The sequence below is a fragment of the Neolamprologus multifasciatus genome, chromosome 8 (genome assembly GCF_963576455.1).
Source record: "Neolamprologus multifasciatus chromosome 8, fNeoMul1.2, whole genome shotgun sequence".
In the NCBI taxonomy this organism is placed as follows: Eukaryota; Metazoa; Chordata; class Actinopteri; order Cichliformes; family Cichlidae; genus Neolamprologus; species Neolamprologus multifasciatus.
Window position 1 is genome coordinate 18,662,612 of NC_140446.1, and position 18,132 is coordinate 18,680,743.

The 18,132-nt window shown below is 39.6% G+C and overlaps 1 protein-coding gene across 1 annotated transcript in view; it reads right to left on the minus strand.

The window, feature by feature from the left end:
* Positions 1 to 10,869, minus strand: part of LOC146512925 (SH3 and multiple ankyrin repeat domains protein 1-like) — a 50,857-nt gene extending 39,988 nt beyond the window's left edge. The window contains exons 1-2 of the mRNA XM_085169556.1: positions 10,403 to 10,869; positions 10,243 to 10,296 (exon numbers count right to left, since the gene is read on the minus strand). The gene's annotated coding sequence lies outside the window, so the exon portion shown is untranslated. The remainder of the gene's footprint in view (positions 1 to 10,242; positions 10,297 to 10,402) is intronic.
* Between the last annotated feature and the right edge of the window lie 7,263 nt (positions 10,870 to 18,132).

Here is an 18,132-nt window from a genome sequence, read left to right on the forward strand (position 1 = left end):
AGTGCAAATCCAATGTCTGTCAGAACAAGTAAATGAAGGAAGACTGGAGGACAAAACCAAAGGATGGGTTTAGAGAAAAAAATTGCAGGAACTTTGATGAATCTGGGAAAACAAATAAGCACCAAAAGCAATAACAACAAGGGCTCTGGAGAAAGTCGCTCAGTGCCTATCAAGAACCAAAAGAGCTCTCCTACTGAATTATCAGTTACCTGAATCATTCAGGGCATATTTAACCACCTCTGGTCATTGTCATGTGTGATTTACATGTGGCATCACATTTTAGGCTGAAAGTGTCTCTGATCAAAAGCTGACAAAGAACAGCGTGTTAACACTTGCAAGGTTTTAAAGATTAACACTATCATTCAAATAAACCGTGAGGGAATAGAGGAGGCTGATTTATGAACAAAGTCTCATCAAATATTGAACAACACAATGCAAGATAAAGGAAGGAGGAGGACAGGCTGAGAGTAGGCAGGAGTCAACTACATGTTTGTAACTGGGATGTAAAAGCGAAAGGGGAATACACAAGGGGGAGAGACAGAGAGAGCTGCAGTTTGCATAAAGCAGAGTAATCAGATTGGGAGAGAAAAGAGACGTGGGATGGGGAGGGAGGGGAAAAAAAGAGGGTGGAAAAGGCGTGAATGCGAAAGCCAAACACACACACAGTACAGTTAGGCTAAAAATGGGAAACGATGAGCATTATGTAAAATGGATTAATAATATAACTGTGAAACTCTAATCACAAGTCCGAAAACTCTCCTCTTAGCCGTCATGGATGTCAGACTTGCGTCTTTGCCTTCTCCATCGTGTCACTCAACTCCTACACTCCTGCAACAACAATAGCTCAGTCAGTCTCCTTCTGCCGGCTGTTTCACTCTCCTGTCTCTGTTGCTGGCCATCATCTCACATCTCGTCTTGACTTTTCTTCCTCTTGGGAGAAAAGCGGTGTAATAAGGAAATGAATTTCACCTCTCTGACAGAACAGTCTTTTTGTGCAAAACTCACAGTTCTCATTTCAGCCACTTACTTGAATTGTTCTTCAATATGACTTTTTTTTCTCTTCGTCCATAATTTGTGCTGTTACCTATTTTGCTTGTAATTTCAGGAAGGAATTTAGATTTAATTTGAGCGGACTGTGGGGTAAGATGAGCCAGTGAGGAAGCCGATCCATCATCCGTATCCGAGCAGCCATACGTACTTTTTTCTCCATTTGACACTTAATTTAGTTGACGTTTTTCTTTTTCATCTTGATGCATTTTCAGAAAAGGAGAAACCTTAACAATGAACTAGGCAGTAGTCATTTTTATAAGAAACTTCTCAAAGCTTTTCTTGGCATTTCAGCCACAGAACTGTGCAAATGCCTTTGAGCCAACTCTCATCATTTTGCCATGAAGATGGAAAATAGGTGCAATGATTTATTGACATTGAGCAAAAAAAAAAGGTATCTACAATTCTAATGAGCATGAAAGTCAATATTTGGTAGGATCACCTTTATTCTTCAACATAGCCTGAACTCTCTTAGGCAGTTTTCTTAAAATTTCTTAAAGTAGTCTTCAGGAATAGCTCCTGAAAGAGATTCAATGCACTTTTTTGGAAGTTGGCTGCCTTTTGTTCCCACACTGCTTCAATAATGTTGAGGTCTGATCTCTGGGGAGGCCAATCTATAACTCATATATGCTTTTACTGCTTTGGCAGTAAGTTTGGGATTATTGTCAAGTTAAAAAATGAAGCTGTGGTCAATCAAACTCGTTCCAGATCTCATCAATTTAGAGAAGATCCAACACCACTGGCTGAAATACAGTCCCGAACAATGACAGAGCCTCCACTGTGTTTTACAGATGACTGTAAGCATTCACTGTTGTAGCTTTTCCTGATGCCCTGTGTACAACCTGACAATAATTTGAAGTAAATGTCAAATTTGGATTCATCACATCAGACCTGTTTCCACTGGTCTTCAGGTCAGTTCTTGTGTAATTTGTGTAATTTGACACACCTCCAGTTTACCTACATAAACTGTATTATCAATCCAAAGTGAGATCTTTTTTATCTTTTAGAAATTTGGAACGAGCAATTCATGCGTTTGTTTTATCTCAACTGGATTACTGCAATTCACTATATGTAGGTGTCAGTCAGTCCAGCTTGGCCCGGCTCCAACTTGTACAGAATGCTGCAGCTCGCCTTTTGACCCGTGTGAAGAAACACCATCATATTACTCCGGTGCTTGCTTCCCTTCATTGGCTTCCAGTGCGTTTTAGAATTAAATTCAAAATCTTACTTTTGACTTATAAAGTGCTAATTGGCCAGGCACCAGACTATTTGTCTGACCTATTGCAGCTTTACATGCCCTCTAGAGCAGCGGTCCCCAACCTTTTTTGCGCCACGGACCGGTTTATGCCCAACAATATTTTCATGGACCGGCCTTTAAGGTGTCGCGGATAAATACAACAAAATAAAACTAGTACCGGTACCAAAAAAAGAAAATTTATTCATAACACACGTGAAAAGACCAAGGAAAACTGAGTAAACGATAACAAAATAACGCTGAAAACCGATAAAAACCCTGAAAACTATACATTTCACACCTGAGCCTCAACTCTCGCGGCCCGGTACCAAACGACTCACGGACCGGTACCGGTCCGAGGCCCGGGGGTTGGGGACCGCTGCTCTAGAGCCCTTCGATCAAGCAATCACCTGCTCCTTACCTTACATAAGTCTAGGATGGTTCATAGAGAAGATCGGGCATTTGCGGTTGTGGCACCGAAAATGTGGAATGATCTACCTCTCCACATTAGAAAGGCCCCAACTGTTACTCTTTTTAAATCGCATCTTAAAACATATTTTTTTACTCTGGCTTTCAAAACTGTAAAACTGTGAGAGTTACCAATTCTTTTATCCTTATTTTCTTTTAATTTTCTTACCTGTCGTTGTTGTCAATGTCATTGTTTAACTGTTACTTTGTACAGCACTTTGGTCAGCTCCCTGTTGTTATAAAACATGCTTTATAAATAAATAAATGAAATGAAATGAATTATCTTTGGCATTTTTCTTAGATTCAACTAAAGAAATGGGAACAAATGATGGGCTTTGCAACAAGCTGCTGGTAACAAAGCGTCTAAAGATTCAATTTAAAATAGTTTTCTTGGTAAGTTCTCTGTTATGTGTGGATACAACACTGGTTATTGCCTTGAGTAAGGTGCCTTTTTATACTTGAATGATTGACAAGTCCTGAGAACGTGTTAAGAAAAAAAAAACATTCCTTGGAAAATGGTTTAGGTAGGAGGAGAGGACAGAAAGTTAGTGTAAAAAGCAACCAATGCCCAAAGACAAACTTTGAATGACCTTCAGAAAGCCTGAAGAGCTATTGCTCGAGACCACTTTAAAGGGGCAAAGTCTGGATCTAACTGCAAATATGAACATATTTACCTTCGGTCTGATTTGAAAACAACATTTTTAAATGATTACTCTTTCAGGAAGCTAAAGGGAAAGTGCTAGTAGCCCTGCTGCAGTAATAAGTTAGCATCCAAAGAGAGTCACATTAAACAGAACTGTTGTCTCAGTCTGACGGTCAGAGTAAACTGTGCTGAGACATGCTTATGATGAGCAAACAGCTACGTGAAAACTGTGAACCTATCCATTAGCATCTAAACATACAGAATATTATGTAATGCTAAGCTAGCTCTTTGTAGAAATATTTTATCAGTGTCATGCAATCCTACAATTGCTATAAATCACGATCTCCAGACAAACATTTAACATGCATGCAAGGTAAGAGCAGAAACGAAACACAGCTTAAGATTTCAGAAGTTGGTGAGTCTCTCTGCCCTTGGGACATCAGCACTGCAGCATGATGATTAGACCCTATGAGAAGAGTATTTCCATAATCCTGGTCGGGTGTGGGTCCAAAGACAGTAATGAAAGGTAGTAATGAAGAATCAGGAACTGATTAATCATGATAATGATGACAGAGACGGATGTCCTCCTTAGACCCTAGAGGGCAAAAATGGATGGATGGAGAGGTTTACAGAAAAAGTTAATGGCTAACAGTCATCCCTATTTATATCCGTCTCTTCTATGATATTCTTGTACATTTTGCTATTTGGCAAAGTTGTAGTAATAACCTATTAATACCAAAACACCATGCATGTTTGGGTGAATAAGTCAGAGTCACGTTTTTGGCAACACCAGTTATAAAAGCTGCAGGAATCATGTTCGATCTGCCCAAAATTTGTCATCCCCACTGTAGTTTATTAGATTATACTACATCACCTTTTAAAAGATCTTCCTGTAAATGTCTTATCCTTGCATGTTGCAGTTTTTCTCTTGTTTTGGCCACAGAAAACACATCACCAGCACACTACACTGGAAAGACCTTATGGCCAGTCGTTTCAGCTCATTTTCATATTTCTTTTTGTCAATCTCTCTCTCTTTCTCTCTCTTTCTCTCTCAGTCTTTCCCTATGTAGGACAGTGCATGTGTATAGATATATTTTCAGTGTATCGGTCCCCGGAAAGTAGAATTGGAGATCATCCAAGGAACAGATTGTCCCACTTTTACGTCCTGAAAAAGTGGAGCGGCCAAGTTCTGTCCTCTATATCCCTCTCTTTGACTGGGTCTCCACCCTACAGCCTTTTTCATACGACCAATGACGAAGAACCGTCAAAAACACGCCGGGCCTCCTCCAGTGTAAAATGGACAGAATGAGCCACTAACATGGAGAGGAGAGGGCAGTTGGGTTTATATGAATGGTCTGACGTATGAGTTTACGGGGGAAGGGCTAAGCTGAGATCTACCCTGCATCATCATCAGCGCTCATTAAGGTTGGACAGCATAATTAAAAGATCCTGTGAGTTTTCGTGTTTACATTCTCCAAAACAAAAGTTTAAAAAGATCCACAGAGGAATTTACTCGCTTCATTTACCCTTGCGAGGCTTGGCATTTTCAGGCTGTAATTAAATCCGTGCCTCATAAAATCCGGCGAAATGCGAGTGTTTAATTGACAATCCTAGCATACTGGATTCATTTTAAAGACGGTTAACAATGCCAGCAGTAGATACATCCTCTGTGCACCCAGAGACTGGCAATTCCCGCAGCGAGGATGGAGGTGGGGGATGGTGGTGGTGGGGGTGATCCTATCAAACACAAACAGATGTGTTTAAATCAGCTGCTTATCTCATGCTGATCAAACAAAACAAAACAAAAAAAAAACGATAATACTGCTATTGGGTGATTAAATGGATGATTAAAATAATTACCCCCAGCTCTCCATTTCACATAAAACATCCTTCTTTCATCTGCAGGCCAAAAACCTCACCAAGGACTGCCCTTCTTGTTTTTCTTCGCAGAAATGGGCCACAGTTGTGCCCCCCATAAGTTACTTGCCGCTCACCTGATGTTTCGAGCACAGTCGATAGTTCTTTAAGGAGCAGTCAAACACATCTGTGCTGGAAAAATGTCCAGAGGAAAGCAGCGTTAAGCGCCAGACCAGTCAGCCCAAGCCTGGCTGGCGGTCTTGTGTAGATCAAAGTGGGCTATCTTTCCCCTCAGACTGGATATAATTGGGTCAGGTGGAGCGTGCACTGAGGGCCTCGCTCGTGCTAAACTTGGTTGGTTGGGCCGGGAGACCTCAATGCAGCACCGATTTAGGAGTGAACATCCCCCGTACTATTTCTGAGACTTCGCTCTAACTATAAACACGCTGATAGCACGGCTTAAGTTGTGTTGTTGCCCACGCAACAAAGCAACAAGAAAAAAGGAAATCTAAATCAGGGTTCCTCAGCTTTTCCTTTTTTTGGCCCATGACCTTGTTTTCATAAGTTATGGTTAAGTTTGTGTGATAACAGCAGAGTTTTTGTATATTTTAAGATCTTTTGACTCTGAATATAATATTAAAATGCTCCTCCATCTGAAGACAGAGGACCCTCCCTAAATTAAAATCTGCACTTTCACGCTTCATGTAACATTACACAAGCATATTCTGCATGCAGTTTTGCTATTAAACACCCTAATCGAGGTCCATGTGCATGTGTCCTGTAGCAGCGCTGAATCCAAGCTTGTTTTGTGCGACCGGTGTGTGCTAGTGGATTGAACCCAGTGTCTTCACCAGCTTGACTGCTTCACCTAACTGCATTAAACTGTGGTGCAGTGCTGACACGTACAATACCAAACATCATACAGCAGTCGTGTTTTTTCAACAGTACCCTCTGTTGTCTGCTAAAACACGAGCTTCCCTTTCACTCGCTGCAAACAGAGTTACAAAAAGCTCATTAAAATGTCAAGAAAGCAGAGACTTCAGAGGCGTCTGTACAGCAGGTTTCCTTCTGTTTCTCAACAACAAAAGAAGGAGCAGGAAGAGCAACAGCGAAGAAGTCAAAACATTTCCAACCAGGATAGGCGTCCTTGCATTCAGCAAGCTTTTCAAGGAAACCCTTTTCTTTCTATACTAATGGCAGAGCTCCTGCCTTAAAGCGTTAAATGCAATGAAAAGCATGCCACAAGCAAACTAGTCAGACATACGGACATGAGTGCAGGTTTTGCGGCTTTGGGGTGGATTTTATGGCCACAAATTAAGTGTCCGCTAGTGACAGTTTTACTTACCTTGCACGTCCAGCGACTTAAAGATAACGCTGAGAGACAAAAATCAACAAGGTACTAATAAATGCTGTTAGACATGGCTGACAAAGTGAGAACCATGTCAGTGGCTGTCAGGACCCATTAAAGTTTATCCACCTTCCATGTAACAGAGCATAATTCATGCTACAGTCTGGAGAAGCCTTCATTATTAACTTTGCAATTTCACTTTATACCGCTGTGTTCTCCGAGTCAAGAACTTTGTAATAAATCTTAATCTGAAACCAGGAACAGTTAAGCTAAAAGAGAAACTGCATGGTAGCAAATGGGAACGTCACTTCTTATTTTCTTTTCCAAACTAAGGTTAGATGTTGGACAATAAATACATGTTTTTTTTTCTTTTTGCACCTGTTCTTCAGTGTGACAAGATTCGCACCACCTCATTACAGCTCTGAAGTGAGCCAGAAGGGCCTGGAAAAAAAAGCAACTGAAGGAAACAGTGAGGTTAATGAGCTGAAACAAATATACTAAGACCTAAAGGTGTGCGATCACCCACTTGCGCTGGAGCTCTGTCACCTTATGATGTATTACTTCTGTTTTTATGTAATAAAGAAGATTGAACTCTCACTTGGTTTCTGCAACAACAGCTGCCAAGAACACAGAAGTGTGTTCCTCTTTTTTTTAAGATGCTTGTAATCAGGGCATCTGAAATGCAGCTGCTTCTCTCTGAGACGTCTTCGTTAAACAACTGCGACTTAATGGTTCAATCATTAATTTGAAGTTGCGTTCAGAAACGGTAAAGCTCAAGGTGTTTGAGTTTTTCATTATGGCGGATATGTTGCAGTTTGCTGGCATCTATTTTCATGGCTTACGGCAACTCTCCAGATCTTTCCCCTTGGGGAAATCTCCCTGTATGTAATAATGAAAAGCCTGCAGAGTCAGGGGAAACAACTCGTCTCTCCTGTTTCTTCTTAATGAGCACAGCAATGAGACTCTATCCACTCCACAAATAACAATTAGAAGTGCATTAAAAAATTGCTTTTCAAGGTTATTTGATGACAACTAAATGTTAAGCAGAGAGTGAGCCACGCCAGTTTTTGTGTTTGTTTGTTTGTTTTTCAACCAGATTTTCAGATTATATCAGATTCCCCTGATATACACGGCACTTAATATTTGTGTGTACGTGTAAAAATATGCGCAAGTTTATTTTGCTTATGTATTGGTTTTTCATAGCTCCACACCCCTGTGGGACTGATTTACAGGGTATTTTGTTTCAGGGTTTGCATTTCTGCTTCATATATATACAGTAGAAGCTTGTCGCTAATGGAGCCTAGCTGTATTCTTCCACAGCAGTAAGCTGTCACTGGAAATAGTCGCTCAGAACATCTGTTTTTTTGTCCTACACTTGCTCCATACCAAACCCTGGGGAATTGCAGGGCTGTATAGCATTGTCACATCTGCTACACTGACCCGGCTGCTAATGGACTCCCGCTCTTCCCGATTGAGGAGGACAGGGCAGGAAAGAACACCACGAGACGGGACGGGATGAATCGGAAAACTTGATTTCTGAGACGCTCATCTCCGCTGATACATCGAGCCGTTTGGCTGGTCCAGCGTATTTCATCTTCCGCTCAATTGCTTCATAATCACATTCTCTTTTGGCATTACTCACATAATATGTATAATCGCTCAGTCTCTTACTGGCGTTGATAGTGTCGCCCAGCTTTCTTTTGTTCCATTATGATCAATTGTTCTGTGTTTTGAGGAGGCCATTAATCTTCCATTGCCCACTCTGCTCCAAATTGCCCTCTTTGTTTATTTTCTCCCTCTCCCAAATGAATTCCCCTCAGTGCAATTCTGCAATAGAAAAAGGTATGCTTTTAAAGCCAGCGCTGCTTGTTGTGCATTAGACAGTCAGGCCAGTCTTAGGAGGTTGTGAGAAGTCAATTAAGTGGTATCTATAGGATGAAAGGGCACAGAGTTGGAATGCATCACTGTTGCATAGCTCTAGCTAATACTCTGGTGCACTTTTTTCACCCAAGCCTGAACCAAATGAGGCGTTTAGGTGTATGTGTGTGTGGCTGCATGTGCATGGCAATCGGTTCTCTAGGGTCCTTAGAGGGTTTCCACCTTTCCACCAGCTGACACCGAAAATACTGCGAGCAGGCAACGATTTTGACAAGTCACAGCTAAACAAGTGTGTGAAATGTGGGTGTTGATGAGCTCCCGTTTGATTCTGCTCACCTTTCCATTTCAGCGCCTTTTTCTTTCTGAACTCATCCCAGCAGAAGTGTCTGGGTGGTAATAATACAGGCATGTAGGTAGCTTTTATATAAGCATAAGTATTAATCGTTTTTTTCTCCAAACGTCCACTTCTAACATACTCTATCAGCTATTCCACCATTTCTTGTATTCATGGATCACTGTCATATTACAGGACATAACTGACTTTGTAAATGGGGGTAATAGTGAGCGATAGTCACAGTCCAAAAATGTATGGTTATAACTCAAAGTGGAGTCAGATTAACAGCTCCTCTAGAACAAATGGTTCTCGCTAAGCTCTGGGCCCAGGTAGCTCTTCATAATGTTAAGACCTATTTAGCTAATTTGGCTTCACCTAAGAACGTGGACAGAGTCAAGAGTTTCTGCGTTTTTCCAATGAGCCAAGCAGGAACTGAGGGGGAGGTATTAAAAGATACAGTCCACATGTGTAAATATGTACCTTCTCTTAATCAGAGCACTCCCACAGGATGACTGCTCTAATGGTGCCACGTGGTCTGCAGCAACACATTCCCCAACCCTTCATTCTCCCTTCTGTTTGCTCCTTTTTGTTTCATCATGTTAACATTGACAGTGTCTTAAAAACATCCTCTAGATGAAGTGAAGGTTAAAGCCAGAGTGCATATATTATGTTTAGAACGTAAATAAAATGCTCTGGGTGGCAGAGGGCTGTGCTGATGGAGGCTGACCAACAGCACAGTGTTTAACAGGAAGGTATTTTGTGGACTCTTTGGCTCCTGGTCCCAAACCCCCGGGGGGATCTAGGAAGCCACCTTGAGAACCACTGACTTTCAATTTTCTTTGCACAGAGTCGAGTAACAACACAATTTATCTCACTGTACTAAAAGGAAGGTCAAGGTCACAGTATAATAGCATCGGCGAACTGTGCTCCTGTGAGCAAACAAATACATAACGATCGTTCCACATGCTGAATGCTGTTACTTTATCTATTAAAGTGTGCATTACATTAGAGCAGTGTGCGCTCACTGATTCGTCCTACAGCTGTGAGGGAGTAATTTGCTCAGTTGCTACAGACTTTTCTTTAGAGGCACTGTGACTTTTTTTTGTTTGTTTTCTGTCCCACTTTTCTCATCCTACATAAAACATGTGAATTAGACCTCAGAGGACATGCATGCCCCCCCCCTGTTGCAATTTCAGCAGCTTCTCCTTCTAAATCACTGTGACTTTCACCTCGCCGCTAAAGATAATTTCCTTCTCTCCTTCTTTTCCATTTACGTTCACACAATAAAGATGTTAATGCTCCTTTGTATTGCAAGCACTTTATATTAGTTTAGTTGTGTGATACACACACACACACACACACACACACAGACGCACAGCAGTTCTCCTTCAGTTACATTCTGTAAGTATCGAGGAACACAAAAAACTAAATACCTCTCGGTCTGTAGTTCAGGCTGTGTTGCTCCTTGTTGTATCCGTAGTGACCTCCTTCATAAACCACAAAGAGAGTAAAAAGGGACCAGGATTAAAGAAATGAGAGAAAGATCCAGTCAATAAAACATAGATGAGGGGAAAAAATGAAAAAGTGATTTGCCTTTTTCTCTTTCAAAATCACATTTTCAAGCCTTCTAGTCTTTAAATATGCATCGGTATGAGCCAGCCCGAGCCCCTGTATTGTGCAGCTTCCCTTTCTCTTTTTCATTCACACACACACAAACACACACACTCTTTCACCTACTCTATGCCCTGGTATAGCTTCTCTCTTCCCCTCCCTCTCTCCGTGTTGCACACACATTCATGCACTCCCTCTCCAGCATTGCATACTCTCTTTCTGTCTTACTTCAGCTGCTAGATTGATCTGTCTCTCCTCCATTCTCCTTCCTCTCTGTGTACCCACTCTTCACCATCTGTCAGTTGTTCTCCCTCTCCCTCTCTTTTTCATACCCAAGTGCTCTTCTGTTCAATTATCCCCAATTTTCTTCATTATTCTGCCTCGTTCTTTCAGTTTTTCACGGTCCAACCACCTCTCCGCTGCTCCATAGCTCCTCTCCTATTATGTCAGCCAATTTATCAATCAGATACACTCACGTCACTGATTTCCACCTTTTATCTGTCCCACACACAATCTGGGCATGGGTTTGCACACTGCACAGCTCTCTTTGTCTCCTTGATGCTGAAAGGTCATAAAAAAATAGCAAAAAAAAAAAATCTGTTTGTGTTTGGGAACTTTCCAGTGATAAATATAGCAGGCATGCTGCCTTGTTTTAGCATGTTTGCAGCTATATGCGGAGCATTTACCAACCAGTCAAGCGCTGTGATAACCACTGGTGTTGGACTTGAATCTGTGAGGGCTGGTGCATCTTTGTGTTGTTTTCTCAGCTGTCTTGCCGTTTATTCTTTAGAGCCGTTTGGTGCTGGCACTTCCCTAATCCCAGTACAGTGGACGTGTTAGCCTTTTCTACAATCGGAATATTCAAAGAAAATCAAAAGTGGTTACGCTGAATTACCTAATAAACCTGAAATTCATTACTTTAACAGGTTAAGAAACTGCTAGTTTATGTTCACACAGTACTTGTGATGGCTGCAGTTACAGCCCCACACTGATAATATCTGCCAAATATCAGTGTTACAGTAGAGGCTTACACATAACGCTATTTAAGTTTCCCCTTTATCTTGTTTAGGTAGGTCTGTGTCAGCTTTTGAGTAGAGGGCTGTTACGTTACCCTCTTTTATGGGCACAAGATTTTTATTTTTCTGTATAATTTAACCAAGTTTGTTATGGAGTTAAATGTTAAATAAAAAAGGGTTTTTTTTACTTTAACCTCTACCTGACTTTCCTTCACTGCTTAGTCTGTCACATTCACAGTGAAAAGGCTTTTATGTACTTCTTATTCTAAAATACAGAGATGGAAATGTCTTATTTGCTGTCATGACTGAAATTTAAAAACAAATCTTTTATGACATGTTTGAAAATGTTGGCATCAACACCTACCTGATTATGAGAGATTGGGAAGGCATGGTAACGCTTCTCCTTGGAATAATGCTGCCACTATCAAACAATCTTTACTTTAAATTTACTCAAAAAGGAAGAGTTGGTTAAATCCTACTAAACTTTTCATCTCTTTTCACCGTCCAAATTATAACAACAGTTGTTTTTGTCATTACTGATATCGTTTTAATTTCTACATGGCTAATATTTGACTTTTGAAAAGACCAGCACTCTCGGAAAAAATACTTTATAAAGGTAAAAAGATGGACTGTTATCAGCGTCCTTTATCAAGAAAACAAATAAGATAATGACACCTGCAAGAAAACAACAACAAAAAAAAAAAACATGCCAAAGGTAGCAAACATGTGCCCACTATCAGCATCATTACGCACTTCTACAAAAACACTATCAACACAACAGTACACAACAATATTAAAACCACTGGGATAAGATGAATCAGAATCAGAATACGTTATTAATCCCGGAGGAAATTATGTGGTCACAGTCGTTCCAAGACAATAAGAAGATGTCGGTGTCGGTTCTCAGTCATCCAGCTCATGGTAGGAGATTGGGAAAAAAATGACTGAACGTCTTCCTTCTTCATTTTTTGAAGACAGGTATTGGAAAAATAAACAAAAACCCGTGTTTTCACTAAAGTTATCAGACACTAGAAAATTCATTCTGTAACTAAATGAAAAGAGCAGCTTAACAGTTCTTCTTCATTCAAGTCTTTACGGCTTTGTGTGGCGTACAAATCCAGTATGCTTCAGTTTGTAGCAATAATCTTTTTCATTTACCGCCTATTTTAAGAGCAGGTATCATGTCTATAACATAAAATAAAGCGACTTACAATTACAATGGGCACAATTTAATCACAGAAAAATGTCATTTGGGAAACTAGATATTAAAGCTAAAGAAGTCTGGGAAGAATTATGGCAATCAGCCCTGATGAATGTATCTCCCGCTCTTAAAACCTTTGTTTGCAAAAAAAATGGACAAATTCTTAAACAAGTCGGCAAATAAAATCTGAGTTTATTGACACATACTGTCTTTTAAACCCTTTAAATAAAGGGGAAAAAATGAGTGTCTGTATTATGGATATAGTATTTGAATTTTGAAAACATCATGCATTTATTTACCTTTGTTAGTGTTTTAGATTTCCTTGAATATATATATATATATATATATATATATATATATATATATTCAAGGAAATATATATATATATATATATATTCAAGGAAATATATATATATATATATTCAAGGAAATATATATATATATATATATATATATATATATATATATATATATATATATATATTCAAGGAAATCTAAAACACTAAAAAAGGTAAATAAATGCATGATGTTTTCAAAATTCAAATACTATATCCATAATACAGACACTCATGTTTTCCTCATCTATGTTTTATTGACTGGATCTTTCTCTCATTTCTTTAATCCTGGTCCCTTTTTACTCTCTTTGTGGTTTATGAAGGAGGTCACTACGGATACAACAAGGAGCAACATAGCCTGAACTACAGACCGAGAGATATTTAGTTTTTTGTGTTCCTCGATACTTACAGAATGTAACTGAAGGAGAACTGCTGTGCGTCTGTGTGTGTGTGTGTGTGTGTGTGTGTGTATCTGACATTAGAGCATGGGATATATATATATATATATATATATATATATATATTTTTTTAAAAGGATGTTGCAGTCAGGAGAGAGACCCTGCCTGCCAGTCCAAGCCGAGGTCTGTGGGTACACAAAGGAAACTGTTAATGATCATTAATTATCTATAAGTCTGTCAGTGATCAAAGTTTCTTTGAAGTGAACTAAACATGCCGCAGTCTCATCGGCGGTGACACTGGGCTTTTAGGGAGGGACTGCTGTAAAATAAAGAATTTTGATAATTGTTTTATAATCGTCATGACCAGAGATGGGCAGTAACACGTTACTGTAATCCGATTACTTTCTTCAAGTAACAAGTAAAGTAAGGGATTACTATTGCAAAAACGGTAAATAGATTACTGTTACTTTCCCGTAGGAACGCTGCGTTACTGCGTTACTAAAACCGTGATTTTTTGCGAGAATTCTCATGACAGTGAGGTAAGCACAACAGCTGTGTGCAGATCAACTATGGATAATATATGGAGTGCGAGAGAGAGTATGATCGTGCAGCATTTAAAGCGTGGAAGTACTGACCTTACTTTAAGTTTGATTCCATAAAAAGTGACAAAAACATTAGCGTACATTAGCATTGTGCGTGGGAAGAAAACTTCTTTTTACAGCGGAAAAAAACCCCCTAAACTTCCAAGCAAGCACCGAGTGCGCAACGACGTAATGGGAAATTCACAGAGAAACTCGCGGATTCTTCCACTGACCGCTGCTGCACACCTGCACCAGGGTAAACCTACGCCTACGCCACTCCTGCTTTACGGGTGAAAATAGAGCAAAAGGACCGCTAGTCTTTGACTTTATTTATTTTCTGCTGTGTTTTACTTGCATCTATTTGAAAGAGTGAGTGTAAACACACAAAAAAAAATATTTTATGTGCTGGAATGTGCAGAAAATAGGTTTAAATATTAAACAAATTTCTTCCAGACAGAGAATGGTGCATAATTAAATTTTTGCTTGATGCATAAAGTTAAAAGATTAAAACTAATAAAACAAGTTTTAAAAAGAGACGTTTCCATTTGATTACATTTTGTATGATGGATTATGTAGAAAAAGTAGAATTGGGCTGAAAGATCTATCGCTTTATCACCTATTCAGGTTGTAAATTGTGTTTTTAAAAAGTAACTAAGTAACTAAGTAACTAAGTGATTAATTACTTTTGATATAAGTAATCAGTAAAGTAACGGGATTACTTTTTTGGGGAAGAGAATCAGTAATTAGTTACTGATTACTTTTTTCAAGTAACTTGACCAACACTGGTCATGACTAACATTAATCACCCAGTGCTAAGGCAGGTTAGGTCAGGTGTCGGCTGTCTTATTAGTTACAGAAATGTTGAATTCCTCCCTGTCCTGACGTCATAAAAGGTTGTCGGGGTAGGTTTTTCAGGCATTTTTGGAAAAGCTCACAAGCTGAAGCAAAATCTAATTTTCCGGAGATGATAATTAAAAGTCTCCCAGTTCTGTTGATGGTGACATTGCATGTAAATTTCCAAAGACCCCACCAAGCCACTAGTTTCTGGTGATGTCTGCTTGTTTGTGACAAGCTCAAGGTGTGATTACGTCACTCTGCGTCCCACTGAGAATCAAGTCAGTATCCTTACATGGCACAGCATCTCCCATGACAGCTACATGTCACCTGCTGCAAGGGCAGGCTGCCAGCAGAGGAAAGGTAAACACTCAGCAGCAGAGCAGCAGAGGCTTCCAGTTGCTTCTGACATTAACCCACAGCCAGCCTGCACCCACATTTCCTGTCCATGACCTATCCACCGAAGCAAAAGATGACATGAACTGTTCACTCACTAAACAGCAAAAGTTGCAAGACTGCTGTCTTCACGAGGTAATAAAAAAAAGATAAATTAGGAAATGATATATCCCATGCTCTAATGTCAGATAAGTAACTTTATATAACAAGTATCTTTCAGTGAATAGCATTTATGCTTTTGGAGTGTTTGAGTGAAAAGACTGTCCTGAGGCTTGCTTTATGGCAGCTTTTAGAGCCCATCAAAGAGACGGATGAAGGAAGCGAAGCTCGGCTGAAATACATTAATGTGCACAACAGTACCCTCTGCTAAGAGGAGATGGAGATGAATCCTGCCATATCCAGCCTCTTAAGGACAACATGACACCTGCATTGTTACCCCTGATAAGAGCTCTAGTCGTTGCTCTGCTTTAATGGTGCGCCACTCCATAGTGCATATTCACCACACTTTCCATCCTACCTTGATGCTTACACTGCTTTTGCCACCCAATGTCCTTTTTTTGTCTTTTTTAATGAGAAACTAGCTTTCTTCCTGCTTTCTGTGTTAACCCTCTCAAGCAAGGAGAGAAAAGTGGGTCATGGGCAGATGGAGCGTACAGTAGTAGGAACATGCCAGGTAGATTTTTATTTATTTATTTTCCTGTGTGTTTTTTAGTGAATTCAGCTTTTTTTGTAGACGTGGAATCAAAAAGGCAAAAAAAGAGAAAAGAGGAAGGATGAGAGACAAAATATTGATCTATGAATCTTAAGCTGTGAAGCACTTTGAATTGCTGGTTTGGTGTAAAAAAAAAAAAATTCAAGTCACGGTTTCTGTGTGAATGAACTGAAACGCTACAAACCCAACTGCATTCATGTTAGCCTAAGAATAAAAATCCCATTTTATGAGTTCTGCACTCACAAACTGAGACTGATTTGCATATTCACAACCCAAAATGCAGTTATTCACTCTTAAAATTAAATAGTTTTTTTTATATATTTATTAGACAACTGCTTAGCATAAAGACATTCAGTAAAAACAGGCTCAGATCTGGCCCCATTCATGTGTTATTCTCAAGGAAAACTGATGCAGTGCTGGGCTCTGGTGGCCAATTAAAGTAACTGAAATACCGCATACATTTTTTTAAGTTATCAGGATAATGTGAGAGAAACAGGTGAAAAGGAAAGCAGTAGAAACAAGTTGTCTTTTAAAAAAAGGATTAGGCTTTCTATCTTGTCAGCTCTTTTTAATCTATTTCTAAATAGATTTTTAAAAAAGCAAAACCGTTTCTTGTGTTTAAATTCTTGGAAACAAAAACAGAAGAGGAGAAACTGCACATTGTCAGTTTTTAAGGCAGACAAGTCCACTTCTTATTTTGTTAGTTCTTTTATTCAGCTTTGCCCCAATAAGGGGAAGTTGTTTTTTTTTAAACTCGCCCTGAGTTGGCTGTTACATTAGGCCACGGGTGATCTAACACGTAAAACCCACAGTGTCCTGATGAGACCTGCGCATATAAAGTCATGTAAATTCATGTCAATTGTCATGTAACTATTTGACCTGAAGATTATTTCCAGTTAAAGTTTTTAGTGCTACAATGCAGTTTTTAAACCTGAAATGGGGAACTCTAGCTTTGCGTTAACTTAGTGTGGTCACCGTAACCTTTTTATTTCTTTTTGATTTGCATCATGTTGTGGTAGCAACAGCAGTACAGCTCATCTCACCGTGTTTCTGTTCTCAGTCTTTGTAAGGGTTTGCAACAGTTTGAACTGGTGAGAAACTGCAACAGCTTCCCCTGAATTTCTCAGAACTGCTTCATGAAGACCAAATACTGAGCAGAAGGTCAGTTCTGAACACTTAAGCTGCAATGCTGGAAGAAACAAAACAAAAACTAAGAGGAAAAACTCCTATTCTAAGAACTTTCATGAGGCAACCTCTTCAGAAATTGCAAAACACTGAATGCATCATATATCTTAATAGGCTGACAAGGCTACCAAAGGGTTGCTCAAGATAAACACAATGAGGTAGCAAATAAAGAAAAACAAGAGAAACAAGGGTAACGTGTTTAGTGTGTGACTTTCCTCTGAAGTTAGCTAAATTTAAATACAATTGAGGGAGGTTAGAGTTAACCGATACACACTCTACTACCCATATAACTCAGGCCACTGGTAAACCACACCATAGCTTTTCTTTTACTCTACCAGACTCAAAGCACTTTATACAACTTGCCTCAATCACACAAGCACTTTTTTTCTATATCTGTGCAACAATCAGTATGTCAAATTTTAACATGGAAAAAGGGAGCAGCCAGAGATTGAATCACCGAGCTCCTGAGCTACATCCACCCGAGATGGTGGTGAGTGGTCAGCAGGCTCTCTGATGTGGACTGATAGAAGATGGGCTGTAAGTGATGAGGGAGGTGAGTGTGAAAATAATATGAGATGCCTGTGGTCCATGTGAGGTCAGCCAAGATGTGAACAGCAAGGAATTGTAAAGGTCTCTACTGCAGAGTGCTTAGTGTGCATTCATTTCTTGAAGTCCTTTTTTTTGTGAAGAAACAAAGAACTCTCTTTGAGTCTGATTATGATATTTAAACAGAGATTCACTCAGGTTGTTAGTTGTTGATGAGATTGAGTTGTTTCACGTATCGGCTGGTGGAAAAATAAAAGCGCTGCACATTCTCTTAGGTCTGTTGCTCACTCCGCCCAGGAATTCCTGTATTTACTTTGGAAGTCCAGAATCCTGCAGCTCAGTGTTGCTCACCAACTCATACAGCTGACTTGTACCAAACTGATCCCATTATGGGGTAGATTTAATTTAATTCACTCCAAAATAAATAAATAAATAAATAAAATCCCCATAAATTGTAAGATGTAAATTGTAAATGTAAAGCAAAAGCCTCGGGTTTATTCTTCGGTCT